Genomic DNA, 21204 nt, shown 5'->3' with positions numbered 1-21204 from the left:
GAAATTATCACTCTCTGCCTTGTAGTCATTTAACGTCCCGACCTCCACTGTGCTCCGTGACAATGAATTCCACAGGCCCACCACTCTCTGGCTGAAGAAATGTCTCCTCATTTCCGTTCTAAATTTACCCCCTCTAATTCTAAGGCTGTGCCCACGGGTCCTAGTCTCCCCACCTAATGGAAACAACCTTCCAGCTACCATCCTTTCTAAGCCATGCATTATCTTGTATGTTTCTATTAGATCTCCCCTCAACCTTCTGAACTCTAATGAATACAATCCCAGGATCCTCAGCCGTTCATTGTATGTTAGGTAAACAAGACGGTGAAGGTAGTGACTGGCACACTTGCCTTCACTAGTCAGTGCATTGAACATAGGAATTGGACATCATGTTGTGGCTGTACAGAACACAGGTGAATCCACTTTTACAATACTGCATTCAATTCTAGTCTCCTTGCTATAGGAAAGATGTTGTTAAACTTGAATGGGTTCAGAAAAGATTTACAAGGATATTGCCAGGATGGGAAGGGTTGAGCTACAGGGAGAGACTGAATAAGCTGAAGCTTTCTTTCCCTGGAGCTTTGGAGGTTGAGGGGTGGTTTATAAAATCATGAGGGGCATGGATAGGGTAATTAGCCAAGGTCTTTTTCCCCAGGGTAGGGAGTCTAAAGCTAGAGGGCATAAATTTAAAGTGGCAGAGGAAAGATTTAAAGTAGACCTCAGGGGCAACGTTTCACACAGAGGGTGGTGCATGTATGGAATGAGCTGCCAGAGGAGGTGGGTACAATTACAATATTTAAAAGGCATCTGGATGGTACGCAAATAGGAAAGTTCAGAGGGATGTGGGCCAAATGGGACAAGGTCTGTTTTGGATAATTGGCTGACGTGAATGAGTTGGACCAAAGAGTCTGTTCCATGCTGTATATCTCTATAACTCTATGACTTGAACAAGCAAAGTGAATGTATAATAGACAAGTTTGCAAATGCACAAAATTAGGTGGGATGGCAAGTAGAGAGGATGACAGGGGATGGAGACAGGTTAAGTGAGTGGGTAAAATCTTAGCAGATGGAATACTATGTGGTAAAGTGCAAACTTGCCCATTTTGGCAGGAACAATACAGTAACCGAAGATAATAAAATGTGAGGCTGGATGAACACAGCAGGCCAAGCAGCATCTCAGGAGCACAAAAGCTGACGTTTCGGGCCTAGACCCTTCATCAGAGAGGGGGATGGGGGGAGGGAACTAGAATAAATAGGGAGAGAGGGGGAGGCGGACCGAAGATGGAGAGTAAAGAAGATAGGTGGAGAGGGTGTAGGTGGGGAGGTAGGGAGGGGATAGGTCAGTCCAGGGAAGACGGACAGGTCAAGGAGGTGGGATGAGGTTAGTAGGTAGCTGGGGGTGCGGCTTGGGGTGGGAGGAAGGGATGGGTGAGAGGAAGAACCGGTTAGGGAGGCAGAGACAGGTTGGACTGGTTTTGGGATGCAGTGGGTGGGGGGGAAGAGCTGGGCTGGTTGTGTGGTGCAGTGGGGGGAGGGGATGAACTGGGCTGGTTTAGGGATGCAGTGGGGGAAGGGGAGATTTTGAAACTGGTGAAGTCCACATTGATACCATATGGCTGCAGGGTTCCCAGGCGGAATATGAGTTGCTGTTCCTGCAACCTTCGGGTGGCATCATTGTGGCAGTGCAGGAGGCCCATGATGGACATGTCATCAAGAGAATGGGAGGGGGAGTGGAAATGGTTTGCGACTGGGAGGTGCAGTTGTTTGTTGCGAACTGAGCGGAGGTGTTCTGCAAAGCGGTCCCCAAGCCTCCGCTTGGTTTCCCCAATGTAGAGAAAGCCGCACCGGGTACAGTGGATGCAGTATACCACATTGGCAGATGTGCAGGTGAACCTCTGCTTAATGTGGAATGTCATCTTGGGGCCTGGGATGGGGGTGAGGGAGGAGGTGTGGGGACAAGTGTAGCATTTCCTGCGGTTGCAGGGGAAGGTGCCAGGTGTGGTGGGGTTGGAGGGCAGTGTGGAGCGAACAAGGGAGTCACGGAGAGAGTGGTCTCTCCGGAAAGCAGACAGGGGTGGGGATGGAAAAATGTCTTGGGTGGTGGGGTCGGATTGTAAATGGCGGAAGTGTCGGAGGATAATGCGTTGTATCCGGAGGTTGGTAGGGTGGTGTGTGAGAACGAGGGGGATCCTCTTGGGGCGGTTGTGGCGGGGGCGGGGTGTGAGGGATGTGTCGCGGGAAATGCGGGAGACGCGGTCAAGGGCGTTCTCAATCACCGTGGGGGGGAAGTTGCGGTCCTTAAAGAACTTGGACATCTGGGATGTCCACCCACCCACTGCATCCCAAAACCAGTCCAACCTGTCTCTGCCTCCCTAACCGGTTCTTCCTCTCACCCATCCCTTCCTCCCACCCCAAGCCGCACCCCCAGCTACCTAATAACCTCATCCCACCTCCTTGACCTGTCCGTCTTCCCTGGACTGACCTATCCCCTCCCTACCTCCCCACCTACACCCTCTCCACCTATCTTCTTTACTCTCCATCTTCAGTCCGCCTCCCCCTCTCTCCCTATTTATTCCAGTTCCCTCCCCCCATCCCCCTCTCTGATGAAGGGTCTAGGCCCGAAACATCAGCTTTTGTGCTCCTGAGATGCTGCTTGGCCTGCTGTGTTCATCCAGCCTCACATTTTATTATCTTGGAATCTCCAGCATCTGCAGTTCCCATTATCTCTAATACAGTAACCGAATACTGTTTGCAGGGAGAAAGGCTGCAGAAGACTACAGCGCAGGAGAATTTGGAATTCCTTGTGTATGTTATCTTTTTGTGGTTCATTCAAGTTCAGTGGGTAATAGAAATGGCAAATGGAAGGTTGGCTTTTATTTCAAAAGGAATGGAGCGTAAAGTTGGGAGATTTTGCAAAAACTAGACAAGGCACTAGTCAGACAACAGTTGGAGTACTTTGAACAGTTTTGGCCTCCTTTTTTAAGGAGGGATATACTGGCTTTTGAGGCAGTCCAGAGAAGCTGCACTTGGCTGATTCTGTGCATGGAGGGACTCTCTTATGAGAAGAGGTTAAGTTGGTTGGGTCAGTAACTCATTGCACTTTAGGAGAATTAGAGGTATCTTATTGAAACATACAAAATTCTAGGACATTTGACAGGGACATGCAGAAAGGTAGGAAGGCTACAGAAAAAAGCCATAATGATGTTGCCAAGACTGGAGGAATTGAATTGTAAAGAGAGGCTAGATAGGCTGGGACTTTTTTGTGGACAGAACATAAGTGTGTTGCAAAGTGGTCACCCAGTCTATGCCTCATTTCCCCAAAGTAAAGAGACCACATTGTGAGCAGCGAATACAGTAGATTAGATTGAGTGAAGTGCAGGTAAAGTGCTGTTTTACGTGGAAGGTGTGTTTGGGCTCTTGGATACTGAGAAGGAAGGAAGTAAACAAGCAGGAGTTACACCTTCTGTGGTTGCAGGAGAAGACGCCATGGGCCTGTGGGGGGAGATTTGGAGTGAAGGATGAGTGAACTGGGTGCCCTGGAGGGAACAGCTACTGCAGAAGGCTGACAAGGGAGGGGAGGGAAACCTGCGTCTCTCGAGTGGAAGCATCCTTCTGGAGGTGGCAGAAAAGGCGGCCAATGATACTCTGTGTATGGATGCTGGTGAGATGGTACGTGAGGACAAGGGAACCCTATTGTTGCTTTCGAAGGAAAGACAGACGATCATGGCTGAAGTGCGGGAGATGGGTCGGACCCAGCTAAGGATCCTGTAAACTATGGTGCTGGGGAATCTCTAGCTGAGAAAACAAGTGGACATTTCAGAGGTTCCCTTGCTGAAGTTGGCATTGTGTGAACACATATGATGGAGACAGAGATACTGACAGAATGGAACAGAGTCTTTACAGAAAGCAGGGTGTGAGGATGTATAGTCAAGGTAACTGTGGGAGTCAGTTGGGTTGTAGTGGATAATGGTGGCTAGCATATCTCCAGAAATGGAAACAGAGACGTCAAGAAAGGGAAGGAAAGAGTCTGAGATGGGCAGGTGAAGGTGAGAGCAGGGTGGAAATTGGAAGCAAAATTGATAAACTTTTCCAATTCCAGATGAGAGAGGCAAATGTCACCGATGATATCATTGATATACCAGAGAAAGAGTTGAGGGTGTGGGCCAGAATAGTACTGTAACAAGGAATGTTTGTACCCCAAAAAAAGACCAGCATAACTGAGGCCCATGCGGGTATCCATGGCCACACCTTTGACCTGAAATGAGAGGAGTTAAAGCAGAATTTTGTTCAGAGTGAAGGTGAGCTCAGCCAGGCAGAGGAGGATGGTGGTAGATGGACACGGTTCAGGCCTTTTCTCCATGAATAAACAGAAAGCCCTGAGGCCATCCTGATGGGGGATGGATGTGTAAAGGGATTCCATGTCCATGGTTTAAAAAAAAGGAGGCCGCCAGATCCCACAAACTGGAAATTCTGAAACTGACTTAAAGCGTCAAAGGAACCGTGGATGTAAGTAGGAAGGAACTGGACAAGGGCAGAGAAAAACCGGTAGGAAGTGATGAGTTCTCTGGGCAGGAGCAGGAAGAAACAATGGGTCTTACACGGTTGGGGAGAAATAGGAGGAAGCATATGAAAGCTGGCGTACAGTGTCTGAAATGTAGAGGTCAGCCCGTCAAACAACAACAGCTTCACCCTTGTTAGCAGGCTTAATTACACAGTCAGGATTGGATCTGAGAGCACGGGTGCAGTCAATTCATGGAGAGATGGGTTTGAATGGGTGAGTGGGACAGAGAAATTGAGGTGACCTACATCACACCACCAGTTCTTGATGAACAGGTCGATTGCAGGTAAAAGGCCAGGAGGAGGAGTCTAAGTGAAGGGAGAGTGTTGAAGGTGAGCGAAAGAGTCTGTGGGAGAAGGAGAGGACTCGTCCAAAGAAACGGGCACAGACGCAAAGGTGATGGAAGAAGAATTCAACATCATGTTGTGCCTGAAATTCATTAAGGTGGGTCACATTGGGATAAAACTGAGACATTTGTTGAGTACAGAATGTTCAGCATCAGAGAGCGGAAGGTCAAAAGGGACAGTAAATGCATGACAAGAGGTGGGGTTGGGAGAATGGATATAGTGAGAGAGAAGGGGAGTGGAAGAAATTTCCATAGGGCCATGAGTAGCTCTGATTTGTTGCATCCTGTGTTTTTTAATGCCTGAAATGAAAAATTTTCTTCCTAGGATGTCGAATGAGCCGGAGGATGAAGTGGAACTGGGGAGCAGTGCAGCTCTCAACTGACATGAAGTGGTGCTGTTGGTGAGAGAGGTCGAGAGGGCGCATATGACAGTGATGGCAGTGTGGAGATTAAGCTGCAGATAACAAGGTGTAGAGCTGGATGAACATAGCAGGACAAGCAGCATCAGAGGAGGAGAAAGGCTGACGTTTCGGGCCTAGGCTCTTCTTCAGAAAAGTCTGCAGCTGCATAGAGTACTGTGCACAATTTTGGTCTCCTTACTTGAGAAACGATGTGCTGGCACTGGACAGGGTGCAGAGGAGGTTCATGATTGTGGAGTTGAGGCGGTTGGCTTGAAGAGACAATGAGTAGACTGGGACTACACTCTTTGGAATTTACAATAGTGGGGGTATCTTATAGAAACATATAGAATTATGAAAGGAATAGACATGATAGAAGCTAGAAGGTTGTTTCCACTGGTGGGTGAAACTCAAACTAGGGAGCATAGCCTCAAAAATAAGGGGGACCATATTTAAGAGTGAGTTGAGGAGGAACTTCACCCAAGCATTGTGAATGTGGAATTCCCTGCCCAGTGAAGCAGTCGAGGCTAATAAAGTGAGAGGCTGGATGAACACAGCAGGCCAAGCAGCATCTCAGGAGCACAAAAGCTTACGGACCCTTCTTCAGAGAGGGGGATGGGGTGAGGATTCTGGAATAAATAGGGAGAGACGGGGAGGTGGACCGAAGATGGATAGAAAAGAAGATAGGTGGAGAGGAGAGTATAGGTGGGGAGGTAGGGAGGGGATAGGTCAAGGAGGTGGGATGAGGTTAGTAGGTAGGAAATGGAGGTGCAGCTTGGGGTGGGAGGAAGGGATGGGTGAGAGGAAGAACAGGTTAGGGAGGCAGAGACAGGCTGGGCTGGTTTTGGGATGCAGTTGCGGGGAGAGGATGAGCTGGGCTGGTTGTGTGATGCAGTGGGGGGAGGGGACGAACTGGGCTGGTTTTGGGATGCGGTGGGGGAAGGGGAGATTTTGAAGCTGGTGACGTCCACATTGATACCATGGGGCTGCAGGGTTCCCAAGCGGAATATGAGTTGCTGTTGGTGCAACCTTTGGGTGGCATCATTGTGGCACTGCAGGAGGCCCAAGATGGACATGTCGTCTGAGGAATGGGAGGGGGAGTTGAAATGGTTCGCGACTGGGAGGTGCAGTTGTTTATTGCAAACCAAGCGGAGGCTTGGGGACCGCTTTGCAGAACACCTCCGCTCGGTTCGCAATAAACAACTGCACCTCCCAGTCGCGAACCATTTCCACTCCCCCTCCCATTATTTAGATGGCATGTCCATCATGGGCCTCCTGCAATGCCATAATGATGCCACCCGAAGGTTGCAGGAACAGCAACTCATATTCCGCTTGGGAACCCTGCAGCCCAATGGTATCAATGTGGACTTCACCAGCTTCAAAATCTCCCCTTCCGCCTCCACGTCCCAAAACCAGCCCAGTTCGTCCCCTCCCCCCCACTGCATCACACAACCAGCCCAGCTCTTCCCCTCCCCCCACTGCATCCCAAAACCAGCCCAGCCTGTCTCTGCCTCCCTAACCTGTTCTTCCTCTCATACCCATCCCTTCCTCCCACCCCAAGCCGCACCTCTATTTCCTACCTACTAACCTCATCCCACCTCCTTCACCTCTCCGTCTTCCCTGGACTGACCTATCCCCTCCCTACCTCCCCACCTATACTCTCCTCTCCACCTATCTTCTTTTCTATCTATCTTCAGTCCACCTCCCCCTCTCTCCCTATTTATTCCAGTTCCCTCACCCCATCCCCCTCTCTGATGAAGGGTCTAGGCCCGAAACGTCAGCTTTTGTGCTCTTGAGATGCTGCTTGGCCTGCTGTGTTCATCCAGCCTCACATTTTATTATCTTGGAATTCTCCAGCATCTGCAGTTCCCATTATCTCTGAGGCAGTCGAGGCTACCTCATTACATGTTTTTAAGGGAAAATAGGTAGATTTTTGAACAGTAAAGGAATTAAGGATTATGTTGAGTGGGGGGGTAAGGGGAGCTGAGTCCACTAAACGATCGACCACAATCTTTTTGAACGGCGGAGCAGGCTCAGTGGGCCACCTGACCTCCTACTCCTATTTCTTATTTCACAGGATCGTGAGGTTTTTTAAATATTAAAATATAACTTAAATATAAAGTATATTTAAAATTAACTATCAACAAAATGTCATCAGGAAGAAATTGAGAGATATTGTCAAGACCGTACAGTTACGACATTCTTTCATAAAACACGACACACAGAAATACTAAATGATGCTTTTAGCATAACATACGTTACTTCCAACTTTGGGGGGAAAAAAACTGCTTTCGCGAAATATAACTGATGTATCTTTTCCTTTAAGCAGATATTTAAGACGAGTATTTAACACGATGTCAAGGCATCGCTTTCCTCAAACGCTTCGGTACATTTTCCCTAAGGAGGTTCTTCTGACCCAGCGCTGACCCCTGCACACAGAGACCATAGGCTTCCTCCGTTTAACCGCCCAATACACGAGGAAAGTTAACAGACGAAGCCACTCCATGGTATCGTCTCACCTGCCTGCCCTGCAGATGGCGTGATAGCGACGAACTGAGAAGAGAGGGGTTGACGGCAGGCGTAATGCAAGGGGCTTTTCTGTTTTCCCCTCCCCCGGCCTCCTGGTACTTGCCACGGTTCTCCCATCCCCCACGCCCCTACTATTCTCTTGTCTGTCTGTCTGTCTGTCTGTCTGAATGGATGGAGCTCGAGCGAAGTAGTGAGGTGGAGCGACGAAACGCGGCTGGGGGGAGGGGGTGGTCGCGCGGTGGCTGAGAGACGGTTGGGACGGTTGGTTGGGAGGGGGTGGAGGGGCGGGTTGCAGCGCGAGTAGGTGGAGGAGGAGCTCGAGCGTTGCTCAGTCAGTGAGACGGCAATAAAGAGGCCAGACGAGAGCCGCGGGGTGGCTGACTTTCTATGTGAGAGCGAGAGTATGAGTGAGTCTCGCTGTCATTGCATTTATCCATGATTTTTGTTGGGAAGAGAGATGAAGTTTTTATTTGCAAGCACGATTTGTATTTATTCATAGTAATCCTGGCACTTGGGCGATTTCGATGTTATAAAATGGTTGTTTGTGGTGTGTGTTGTGTTCCTATAGAAGCCAGACAGGGAGGAGAGTTGGAACCAGACTGGGAGCAGTCATACAGAAAGCTGTGTCTCTGTGTTTAGCCAGACAGGCCCAAGTTTAAAGTCAACAGCACACCCAGCATCAGTAAAAACACTCCGTGACAGCGAAATAAAAGAAACTACACTACAGCACATACCCGCAGAACTTGTACGTCAAGTAGTTACAGCGCTGCCACTGAAGGTAGCTTATTTTTTTTAATTGATGCACTTTAAAAATGCTGTTAGATTCGCTTATTTGTTTGTTGTTTGGTTAATAAATAAGACTAAAAATTCTTTTAGATGCTTAATGTGCCAAAGGCTAACATATTAATGAAGTTCAGTCCGTTATGCTAGGAAGGTCCAATTTCTGGTGTTTTAAAATTTAAAGGCAAGTAGTGAATAATTAAGAGTTTCAAGGTGGGATTGAAGTGGTTTTTGGATTGTTGAGTAATCAAGAATGATAAACTCCAAGCTCCAGTAATGGCAAACATTAATCTGCACCCCTTACCCCAATCCCCAGACTTTATTTTCATTTTGTTTATAATCTTTCAGTGTTAAAGTGGATCTGTGATACCTATTGCTCCATTTTATTTTGTACACAATATCCCTATCTTACATAGATAATGTGTGAAGTTCTTAATTTTTTACATACTTGCAATGTGAAGTTTGAAATATTTATTTTGGGACTTTGTTTCCCTTGTGTTTTGGGTGGATGAAAATGTGAACTAATTCTAGTAAAGCCTTCCTGATGTTTTGAGAGACTGGAACTAATTGTGTATGAAGCTTTCTTGTACTGGATTTTGTTGTTTCTGGTGTAAAGGATCAATGTCCCATCAATGAGGTAGTAGGAACTGCTGATGCTGGAGTCTGAGATAACAAGGTGTAGAGCTGGATAACCACAGCAAGCCAGGTAGCATCAGAGGAGTGGGAAAGCTGCCGTTTCAGGTCTGGACCTTTCTTCAGAATGTCCCATCAATGCAAGATGTAGCATCTTATGGCTACAATGTTATTATGATTACAAGAAATTATGTCTTCATGAAACATTTGCTCATTTGAAATCATGTCTTTTTTCAAGTGTAACTTGATTAGATTCACACAGCATGGAAACGTATGCTTTTGGTCCAACTCATCAATGCTGACCATAGAATCCCTCCAGTGGAGAAGCAGGCCATTTGGCCATCAAGTCCACACTGGCTCTCTGAAGAGCATCCTAAGCTCCCTGACCCTATCCCTGTTACCTTGCTTTTTCCCATGGCCAGTCTACCTAACCTGCACGTCTTTGGAATGTGGGAGGAAGCCAGAGCAACAGAGGAAACCCACCCAGACACAGGGATGATGTGCAAACTGCGCACAGTTGCCCAAGGCTGGAATTGAACCTGGGTCCCTGGTGCAGTGAGACAGCAGTGCTAACCACTGGGCCACCGTTCCAAATTTCACAAACTCCGCTCATCCCACTTGCCTACTTTGGTTCACATCCCTCTAAACCTTTCCTATTCGTGTACCTGTCCAGATGTCTTTTACATGTTGTAACTGTACCTGAATCTACCACTTCCTCTCGCAGCACATTCTGCATACAAACCACCCTCTGTGTGAAAACATTGCCCCTCAGGCTCCTTTTTAAATCTTTCTCCTCACCTTCAACCTCTGCCTTCTAGTTTTGAACTCCCCTACCCTAGGGAAAAGATCTTTACTATTTATCTTATCTGAGCCTCTCATGAGCTTTTAAACCTGTATAACGTCATCCCTCAGCTTCCTATGCTCGAGTGGCGGGGAAAAAAAATCCCAGTCGATCCAGCCTCTCCCTATAACTCTCATTTCCAGTCGCGGCAACATCCTTGTAAATCTTGTCTAAATCCACTTCAAATTAACAATATCCTTCCTATCGTAGAGCAACCAGAACTGTTCGCAGTTCTTCAAAAGTGGCCCCACTCTAATATGATGTCCCAACTCGTATAATGTCTGTTCTCCCATAGTGACTTCATTGACAAGTAGTCACAGAGTCTTCTTCCACTTTCCTCTTGTCCCTTCAGCTGTGGTGCCATAATTTTTCCGAGTTTGAGGGGGTGAGTAGGAACATTGGGGAGTGGGTTGGTGCGCGTGTTGGGTGGGGGGAGTAGTGGGGATTGGTCGGGTCCAGCAGCAGGACTACTAGGTCTGACGGGTGTTACATCTAATAGCAGGGGAGGGTCAGTCCTTTGGGAGTGCATGGGGTGTCAGGTCTGCTACCACACCCATCTCCACACCATGCAGTCATTTTTTTTGTTTGACGTCTTGGTTACCTTGCACCAGAAGATAGATTTGTCAATTGTCTTTAAAATACTCTTCTTGAGACCTTCATTACTTTTATTTTAAATTATTTCTAGTTTGCTGAGAGCTGAAACTGACCGCTGAGCAATGAACATAAGGTTGTTTTCTTTTTAAATAATACCCAATGAAGCTAGTATTTGTTTGAGACCTGGCCTTTGAAGTTAGTTGACTTTTATTCAAAGAACACCCTTGACATTTTGGTTCTGGAGACGTATAATGCTGTGTTGTTTGAAAGTAAACAGGGAACTGAAAGGCAGGGAACCAGTCTAAACCAAAACCATTTCTGAAGAAGGGTCCTGACCCAAAACATCAACTTTTCTACTCCTGCCTGGCCGGCTGTGTTTCTCCAGCTCCACACTTTGTTATCTCTGACTCCAGCATGGGCAGTTCCTACTATCTCTGAAACCAAAGCTAAAACTGGTTTTGACCTGTGTTTGAGTTGAAAGGATTATGGCTGCCAAAACTATAGGATGGTGGTTTGATTGCTCCCTGGTTATCAACCCATCATCAACTTTCTGAAAAATGGAAACTGTTATAAGAATTTAAATGGATATTCGTCAGAGCCTGCTGGAAGCTATTTACATTGACTGATGTCTTCAGATATCAAGCAAGATATAATCCTGTGTATCTTTTACTTTTTCCAGTGGAAACTGTTTAAGTGACTGGCCAGTTATATTTTCTTTATTTTCTTAATTCAACCCTTAACTGCCTGTCTTTGTGTGAGTGGATAGCATATTTGGAGAGGTGGTCACACCACCGCTGAAGGGACTAGAGGAAAGAAAGGGATGGTGACCAACCTTGTTGTCAAGGAGATACAAGCAGGTAGTGAAGGAGGCCCCTGCAATCCTGTTCACAATTCAGTTTTCTCTTCAGAAAGCTGAGCATGGTGCTGGTACATAGAGCATGTAGTCAGAACCAGCTTCTGGCGCCACAGTTGGCCTCATTGTACAGGAAGGGAGGCAGAAGAAAGCAGAAAAGATAGTTATAGGGGATTCTTTACTTGGAGGAACAAAAAGATGTTTCTGCAGTCACAGATGTGACTCCAAGATGGTGTATTGCCTCCCTGGTGCCAGGGTCAGGAATGTAACTGACCAGCCACAGAGAACCCTGAAGGGAGAGTGATGTGACCGAGGTTATGGTGTTCATTGCTACCAACAGCATAGATGCATTGAGGGATGAGGTCAAAAAGCTAGGCAGTAGATTAAGAAGCAGGATCCTGAAGGTTATCTCAGAATTACTCCTGGTGTCACATGCTATCGAGCACAGAAGTGGGAAAATAGAGTGGATGATTGCAAAAGCTGGTCCAGGAGGGAGGGTATCAGATTCCTGGATCACTGGGACTGTTTCTGGGAAAGGTAGGACCCCCACAAATGAGCTAGTCCCGTACTGGTTCTGGTGAACTAACATCTTATGAGGGAGGGTTTAACTCGTGCTACTAGGAGGAGTTTTAAACAAGTTCAGCAGAGGCGGGGAACGCATTGCATTAGGTCAATAGTGGTGTTGTATATAGAGCCCCAAACTGCATTGGTAATGTTGGGAATAGCATTAAACAGGAAATTAGAGATGGATGTGTTAAGGGAATATTGGTGATTATGGGTGACTTTAATTTGCACATAGATTGGGCAAATCAAATTAGCCGCAATGCTGTGGGGGAGGAATTCCTGCAGTGTATACAGGATGGTCTTCTTGACCAATATGTGGAGGAACCAACTAGAGAGCAAGCTATTTTAGACTGGGTACCGTGTAATGAGAAAGGAATCATTGCCAGTCTAGCTGTGCGAGACCCCTTGGGGATGACTGACTCTAACATGATACAATTTTTTATCAAGATGGGCAGTGAGCTAGTTGATTTGGAGACTGGGGTGCTGAATCTTTATAAAGGAAACTATGAAGGTATGAGGCAGGAGTTAGCCTTGATAGATTGGGGACAGTTACTTAAAGAGTTGACGGTGAATAGACAATGGCAAACATTCAAGAAATGCTTGGGGGAAACTGCAAAACTGTTTATTCCTGTCTGGCACAAAATCAAGATGAGTAAGAGGGTCACTCTATGACTTATGAAGGAAATTAGAGTTAGTATCCAATCCAAGGAAGAAGTATACAGATTGGCCAAGAAAAATAATATGTCTGTCTGAGGATTGGGAGCGGTTCAGAATTCAGCAAAGAAGGACCAAGGGATTGATTAAGAAGGGGAAAATGCAGTACAAAAGTAAGCTTGCAGGGAACGTAAAGACTGACACAAAGAGTTTCTATAGGTACCTGAAGAGAAAAGGATTGAATATAAATGTAGGTTCCCTGCAGACACAAATGGGGAATGTGACAAAGAGCAAATGGGACAAGATTAATTTAGGATATCTGGTTGGCATGGACAAGTTGGACCGAAGAGTCTGTTTCCAAACTGTACATCTCTGTGACTCTAAATGGCTGACCAACTGAATACATAATTTGTGATAACAAAGTGTGAAGCTGGATGAACACAGCAGGCCAAGCAGCATCTTAGGAGCACAAAAGCTCTCTGATGAAGGGTCTAGGCCCGAAACATCAGCTTATGTGCTCCTGAGATGCTGCTTGGCCTGCTGTGTTCATCCAGCTTCACACTTTGTTATCTCGGATTCTCCAGCATCTGCAGTTCCCATTATCTCTGAATACATAATTTGGTTCTGTCTCACAAAAGAGGACACAAATCAGATACCAGAAATGTTGGAGTATGCAAGATTTAGTGGGGGGAAGAATTGATAGAGATCAATATGAGTAGAGAAATGGTGCTGGAAAATTGATGGGATTGAAGGCGGATAAATCGCCAAAGCCTGACAATTGCATCCTAGAGTACTTAAAGAAATGGCCATCTTTCAGGATTCTATAGACTCTGGAACAGTCCCTGCAGATTGGAGGATAGCTGTTGTCACTCCAGTATTCAAAAAGAGAGATAGGGAGAAAACAGTGAATTGTAGACCAGTAAGCATAACATCAATAGTGGGGAAATTCTCAAATCCATTATTAAGGACATTTGTAGTGGAGCATTTTGAAAGCAGTGGCAGGATCAGACTGGGTCAGCATGGAGTTATAAAGGGGAAATCATGCTTGACAAATCTGTTGGAATTCAATGAAGATCTAACGAGTAGAGTTGACAAGGAGGATCCAGTTGATATGGTATATTTGGACTCTCAGCATTTGACAAAGTCCCATGTAAGAGATGCAAGATTCAAGTGCTTTGGATTGGGGGAAGTGTATTGCGATGGATAGAAAATAGGTTGGCAGAGAGGAAACTGTACGAATTAGTGGATCCTTTTCAAATTGACAGGCAGTAACTAGTGTGTTGCCAACGAGGATTGGTGCTGGGACCCCAGCTATTCACAATATATATTAATGATTTGGATGAGGGAACAAAATGTAACATCTCCAAATTTGCAGATGATATCAAGTTGAGTGGGAAGGTGAACTGATTCCAGAGATTGTGGGTCTGACATATGAGGAGAGATTGACTAGCTTAGGATTGTTTTTGCTGAAGTTTAGATGCACAAGGTGGGGGATCTCAGAACTAAAGAAATAAAATGCTGGCAGGGCAGATGCAGGGAGGATGTTACCGATGGTGGATGTGTCCGAAATCAGGGGTCAAGTCTGAGGATTTTGGTAGACCATTTAGGACGGCGATGAGATATTTCTTCACCCAAAGAATGGTGATCCTGTGGAATTCAATACCACATGAAGTAGTTGATCCCAAAACATTGAATGTATTCAAGAGGCAGCCAGATATAGCACTTGGGATGAATGAGATCAAAGATTATGGGGAGAAAACAGGATTATGCTATTGAGTTTGATGATCAGCCATGTTTGTGATGAATGGTGGAGCAGGTTCGAAAGGTTGAATGCCATCCTGCTCCTATTTTCTATGTTTATATTTCTATGACACAGCTTAACTTAGAAAAGGAGTCAAGGTATCGTGATTTCAACCATGTGTCTCAAAGGAGTAAGGCAAGGATGAAGGACCTCCTAATGTAAGGAATATTATAGGTAAAACAGGTGAGTTAATGGCTGAAATTGGCATATGAACTTGATCTTGTTGCCGTCATAGAGACATCATTGAAGGAGGCAAATGTGTTGGTACTGTGATCAGAGATAATGGGAACTGCAGATGCTGGAGAATCCAAGATAACAAAGTGTAAAGCTGGATGAACACAGCAGGCCAAGCAGCATCTCAGCTCAAAAGCTGACGCTTTGGGCCCAGAGCCTTCATCAGAGAGGTCTCTGATGAAGGGTCTGGGCCCGAAACGTCAGCTTTTGTGCTCCTGAGATGCTGCTTGGCCTGCTGTGTTCATCGAGCTTCACACTTTGTTATCTTGTGTTGGTACTGTGCCTGGTAAACAGCTTTGGAGCTCTCCCTGGCTATTTTTCTTCAATTAAAATACTGAGAGTGGGTAGGGTTAGGGCTTACACAGACCCACGAAGGCTTTTAATTTTGCTTTCAAGTGAGAAGGTTTCTGTTAGCTGGCTGCTGGAACTAACAGCTGGAGCTTTTGTTCTGTTGCGAGAGTGAAAAGAAAGCATGTGAGAATTATATCTGTTTTGCTGAATTGCATTCTTGCCAAGGGTGTGTTTGTGGGATGCTGCCTGTATTGAAACAGTTGATGATTAGTGGTTAAATAATACATTATCTTGTTAAGTATTTCAATAAAGTTAAAGTTAAGCCTTTTTTTTGTATTTTAACAGCATCATAAGAATAAAGTATGTTCTAATTAAAGCCTAGTGGTGGACAAATCAAATCACATTAGTTAGGGTCTGAGCTATGTTCTTAGAATACTGTGGCAGGGGTTTGGTCTCGTCTGGCCTGGCAGCATATGGCAGCAGAGTATAGGATCTTCAGGGCAGGGCGTAAAAGAGGAGTGGTGTCACATTGTTAATTAGGGAGTCAGTTACTGCAGTAAGGAGGGATGGTATCTTGGAAGGGTTGTCAAATAAAGCATTGTGGATCAATTTTACGAATACAAAGGGGCAGGCAATTGAGGAGCAGATATGTAGTAAATTCACCAAGGTGTATATAAGTAATAAGGTGATTTCAATTACATGATTATTAATTGGGATAATCATTGTACAAAGGGTTGAGAGGGGACAGACTTCTTGAAATGTACACAGGAGAGCTTTAGATGGTCCTACAAGAGATGATGTAATGCTGGACCTGCTTCTAGGGAATGAAGTCGGACAGATGTTTAAGGTGAAGGTGGGGAGCATTTTAGTGATAGCAGTCACAAAACAGTATATTTTGTTTTGTATGGAAAAACAAAAAGATGGTCTGTAAAAAAGATTTGGATTGAAATACGGCAGGATATGGCTGAAATAGACTGGGAACATCAACTTGAGGGAAAGTCTACAGCAGAACAGGCATTAAAAAAGGTATTGGGGGAGTATAGGCCGACATGCTCTTACAGTTCACCTTAAAGGGAACAACCCCAGGGAAATGGGCTTCAGGACTGGATAAAAAGGAAAAGAGAGATATTTAAATGGTCCGAAGGGAGCAAAACAACAGACGCTCTAGAAGAGTATAGAAAGCACAAGGGGGATCTCCAAGCAGTTAGGAGAGCGAAGAGGGGTGGGCAAGATTAGGGTGATTCCTGGAATATGAAATAAGTTAAGGGGAAGAGAAACCGGAAAGTAGTAACAATTGAGCACCAAGGGTGCAATCTGTATGTGATGCTGGAGGACACCATATAATGTTAAATGACTACTCTGCATCTGTCTTTATTTGGGAGAAGAAGGATGTAAATATAGAATTCAGGAAGAGGGACTGTGAGATTCTTGAGAAGATTGAAGAGGTAATGGAGGTTTTGGCAAGCTTAAGGTCTGGCTAAGTTATATCGTAGGCGGCTACGAGAAATGGAAGAGACAAGCAGCCCTGAACCAATGCACATGGGATCCAGGGTAACTTGACAAGTTGAACCCAAAATTGGCTTAGTGACAGAAAAGGCTGTTTGTGAGTGGTATCCAGTGTGCAGTAATGTGGAATAGGGATCAATGCTGGGTCCTTTATTGTTTGTGATATTCATAATGACGTAGATGAGAATGTTGAGAGTTGATGTGTAATGTTGTGGATGAAACAAAGATTGATTGGGCGGTTGACAGTGAGGAGAAAAGTGTTAGGCTACTGGAGAATGTCAAATGGATTGGTCAGGTGGGCAGATCAGTGGCAGATATGAAATACGAAGACCAGTATTCCATCACCATGTCACCCTTTATTTGCACCTGGAGAGTCCTTGACACTGATCCAGCTCCCTTGGAGCCAGCTTTGAGTGAACAGGATGTCTGACACTCCTTTCATTTTTGACAAATTTCATGGTGGGCCTTGCAGAATTGTGGAATTGCTTTCGAGTCAACATGCAAGATGGCCTCCTTTGATAGACCCTAGTCCTTCCTGAAAATCTTCAGGGTATTTAATAAGGACTTCACTCGGGCAGCAATTTTATAATCGAAAAATGTTGAGCCAGTCTAGGTGAAATTTCACCCCGTCAAGCTTAGGCCTGAGCCAGTTACTACAATCAGTGGTAACTAAACCAGTTGCTTCTCATAAGAGACTGGAACCAAAGTTGTACCTTAATCTGTAAATGTTCCTTGGCATAGACTCTCAGTCTAGCTGAGAACCTATATAAACTTAAGGATCGGAGTCCAGAGCAAATTTTGTTAAAGACTGGTTCTGCGATCACTGAAATGGCCACGCCAGTATTGACCTCTGTTAGAACCAGGTGACCACTTAACCACACATTTTTTGTTTTGATTGGTTGGTTCTGACTTGCATGTTGTTAAACACGTTAACTGTTCTAAAACAGTGGTGCCAAAACAGTGGTGGACTTTCCAATGTGTTCACTCTCTTGGATATCGACCTATGAGTTCCCTTGCTCAATTTAAGTCTAGTGGGATTCTTTTGCTCACCAGCCTGGATCGTGAATATTTTTAACCATTTGGCTGAGGCTTGGCTTTCTTTGGCGTTTTGCTGTGGGTTGACCTAGAGTCCCTCTGTTCAGGATATGTCCTGAATGAGGCTATGCAATTGCCTTCACTCAAATGGTGTTTCCCAAGCTTAGTTGGACTGGCGTGTGTGTCCACCATCAGAATATCCTGCAACTCGTATGCTCCACTTGCTACATTTGCAAATGATAAAGCCAGTTGTATGCCTGTTTGAAGGCAATTGCGCTTCAGCTAGTAGGCACTTTTGTTACATCATTAATCCCACATATCAAGTGGTGTCTCAGCATCTGATTTAAGGGTTAAACCAAAATCACATGCCACCACCAGTAATCTAAACCTAGTCAAAAATCCCAATACAGATTCCCCCTGGTTCTCAAATTGCCGAGTAAAATAGATGTGTCTAATTCTGAGATGCTACTGAAGAAATCTTGCTTGGATGTCATGGAACTGAGCTGACTAATCTTGAATATCCCATAATCATTTTCCTTTGTACTAAGTATGACTTCAGCTAGCAGATAGTATTTCCCTTGATTCTCATGGACTCTGGTTTTACTAGAGATCTATTATGCCACATCTGGTCAAAGGATGCATGATGTCAAGGGCAGTTACACTCGATTCACCTCTGGAGTCCCATTCTCTTTTTTTTTTGTCCATGTTTGAACCAAAGCTGTAAAGAGGTCAGACCTGAGTGCTGTAGGGAGGAACTGAACCTAAGCATCAGTGAGTAAGGAACTGCAAAGCAAGTGCAGTTTGATAGCACTGTTGATGACCCCTTCCACTTCTGGCTGATTGTTTCAAATGCTTCAGCCATGGTACTGGGAGAGCCAGTGTGGATATAATGGACTTAATGGCCTCATTTTGCATTGTAAAAATTCTCTGATCTTTCACACTGATGTGCTGGGCTCTCCATTTCATTATGAACGGGGCATTTGTGGAACCTCGTCTTCATCTTCCAGAGAGTTATTTGATTGTCCATCATTATTTATGACTGGATGTTACAAGACTTCTGAGATTTGATCTCATATTCTGGTTGAGGAATTGCTCAATTCCTTTTAGTATGTAAGTAGTTCTATGATGTAGCTTCACCAAGTAGACGTGGTATTTTTCAATGTGCCTGGTGCTGTTTCTTACGTGTCCTCTCGAACTTGTGTGTAAATTGTGTTAGCTTCAAATTTCAATCTCTTGCACTCTTTGACAAATCCAAGTTTGGAGATAACACACAGACTCTTCAGAGAATGAGGAAAAGTTATATTGTACTCAAAATGTTATTCTATTCTTCTCCCACAGATGTTGTCAGATTGCGGAGTTTCTCCAGCATTTTCCGAGAGGATATTTCTTTTGGGGTTTCCACGACTAGGGGGTGTAGTTTACATTTTACAACCGGCCATTTCAGCAGTAAAATTGGGAAGCACCTTCACAATTAAAGGGTGGTATGGTAGAAGTTTGGAACTTTGATTCAGCATGAATTCCTTTTTGTGGAACAATGATTAATTTGAAATTTGAGATTAATAGATTTTTATTACCTAAATGTATCTAAGGATATGGGGAATTGTGTGCACATGGCATTGGGTACACAGTTCAGTCACGTTCGAGTGAAAAGTGCCCTGCAGTCCAATAAAGCAATCTGGAAAGAATGTCCTTCCTGCAGTAGATTCATAGAGAAGCAGATTGGGAAGAGTGTTCCACAGTCGGCATTGTAATGAAGCAGTATGTAACAGCTGATTCAACCTCCACCTGAGAAGCCAGAAACAATGGAGGAGGAGGAAATGAAGAAGTAGGTGGAGTGATAAAGCATAGAGAACAACAGAAAAAAGCAACCATATTGGGCCCCACAGCCCTCAGCAAATGAGACAAGGCAACTCCATGAAGCACACATGAGCAACTTCGCTGAGGAAGATGGTATATGGAGGGATGGCCGCCAACAAGAAAAGAGAGAAAACTCGGGGAGGGCAAGAATGTCCTCCAACCCAGAAATGCCAGATGTTGCAAAGGCCCTGGTGAAATCTGGCTTCCGATTTTCAGGAACTAAGATGTACCCACGCCACCACACCACAACTTAATTCAGCTGGAGCGGCAACACTCCAAAAAAGGAGCAGAGCATGATAGTATGTCTGTCTGATTCACACCCAGACCTGCCTGGTTTTATCCTTCCCCCAACGACACCAGATTGGGGCAACGCCTGCCGAGAGGAACAGGACAGCTACCTTGGACCTGGAAGGATGCAGAAGTTCAACCAGTGACAAGGCCATGGGTGAGTGGATATTGGACACACACAGTAATCTAAAATAATCTTAAAAGTGTTTAAAAAATTGCCAAGATTAACATGTATAGTGTTAAAGCCACGGCATGATGTATTTTCACATTGGCTTACCTGGCCAACATCAAAACAGATCTCCTGTTTCTGCAGGAGTGTGGATGCTACACCTAAGCAGCTGCAGGAGATGGTCAAGCCTGTGGGCCCATGGAGCAACAATTACCATTCCTCGAGCCCAGGTATTCTGTGAGGAAGCAGCTTCATCTCTGAAGTTAAGGAGGTGGGTGGGCGGCCACCTCCTCGCAGCAGATGTTATGTGCAGGAAAGCACACACACGCGCACGTATACACGCACACGCACACGCACACACGTACACACGTCCTGGAGGTAAAGAACGGGTGACTGGCCATTCTGCAACATTGCTGTTGGCAAAGTCCGGGCCGGTCATTCAGGCTGGAGACATCACCTGCGTCATTGATGCAGCTGGATGATCTGAAGAGGCTGACAGCAAACTGGATGCCAAGTACAGATTTCTGATGGAGACAATTAAAGATGCCAATTTACTCTGTAGAAGGACAGCAATGTAGATACAGCTGGTTGCGGCCAAATGGGTCTATCCGCTTAAGGGTAGATGTCCTGTTTGTATTCTGAGCTTTCTTGGGTCAGGTCCACTGACGTCAAGCTGGTGTTTTTCTCTGACTACTGCTTCCTGCTGGCCAACTGTCATCTTCTGAATGAACAGCAGGTGAGCAAGGGAACAAAGAAACTGTATGTGAAACTGTTGATCCCAGAACATACTGAGAACCTTAAAGGGGATTACACCGGTTGGAGAACTGTAAAACCACTCTTTGACTGTCCAGTGGACTGGTGGGAAGCAGTCAATGGGGCCATCAAGAGGTTCTTTATACTTAAAGATGTTCAGAAGGTGAGACCGAGATGGATAAAATTGTCAAAATCCCAGACAAACATGTAGAACCTCCTCCTAATGCAGACAATTGGAGTTGATGTCAAGGAAGATCTCCAGGAGGTGAAGTCCAGCATGCCTCCCTGCTTTGCCTCAGAGGCCTTCAAAATACGCTTCCGATTCAGGCCAGCTCTGTAGTGCAGGATGAGTGACACTTGCATTTCTCCTTCCAGAAGGTGCACAGGGGGAGCTGTGTGATCAGTAGCCTGAAGAGCGATAGCTCAGTAACATCATCTTAGGTTGACATCCTGAGGATCAGCCTGTCCTTTTATGCCAGACTGACTGTATAACATAAAGCCACAGCCAACATGTCCTCCCAGG

General features: G+C 45.4%; 1 protein-coding gene across 9 annotated transcripts in view; it reads left to right on the top strand.

The window, feature by feature from the left end:
• The first annotated feature begins 7760 nt into the window (after positions 1-7760).
• ldlrad4a (low density lipoprotein receptor class A domain containing 4a) overlaps positions 7761-21204 on the top strand; it is a 216275-nt gene continuing 202831 nt past the window's right edge. For 3 of the 9 annotated variants that reach the window (XM_059646246.1, XM_048529602.2, XM_059646242.1), the window contains exons 1-2: positions 7957-8023; positions 8397-8606. The gene's annotated coding sequence lies outside the window, so the exon portion shown is untranslated. Of the gene's footprint in view, positions 7924-7956; positions 8024-8122; positions 8236-8396; positions 8607-21204 lie in introns of those variants that run through there. The other 6 variants (XM_059646241.1, XM_048529600.2, XM_048529603.2 and 3 more) reach the window with 6 other exon arrangements.

This window comes from Stegostoma tigrinum, chromosome 5 (genome assembly GCF_030684315.1).
Source record: "Stegostoma tigrinum isolate sSteTig4 chromosome 5, sSteTig4.hap1, whole genome shotgun sequence".
In the NCBI taxonomy this organism is placed as follows: Eukaryota; Metazoa; Chordata; class Chondrichthyes; order Orectolobiformes; family Stegostomatidae; genus Stegostoma; species Stegostoma tigrinum.
The sequence above is the reverse complement of the archived record's forward strand: the minus strand, read 5'-3'. Positions and strand labels throughout refer to the sequence as shown.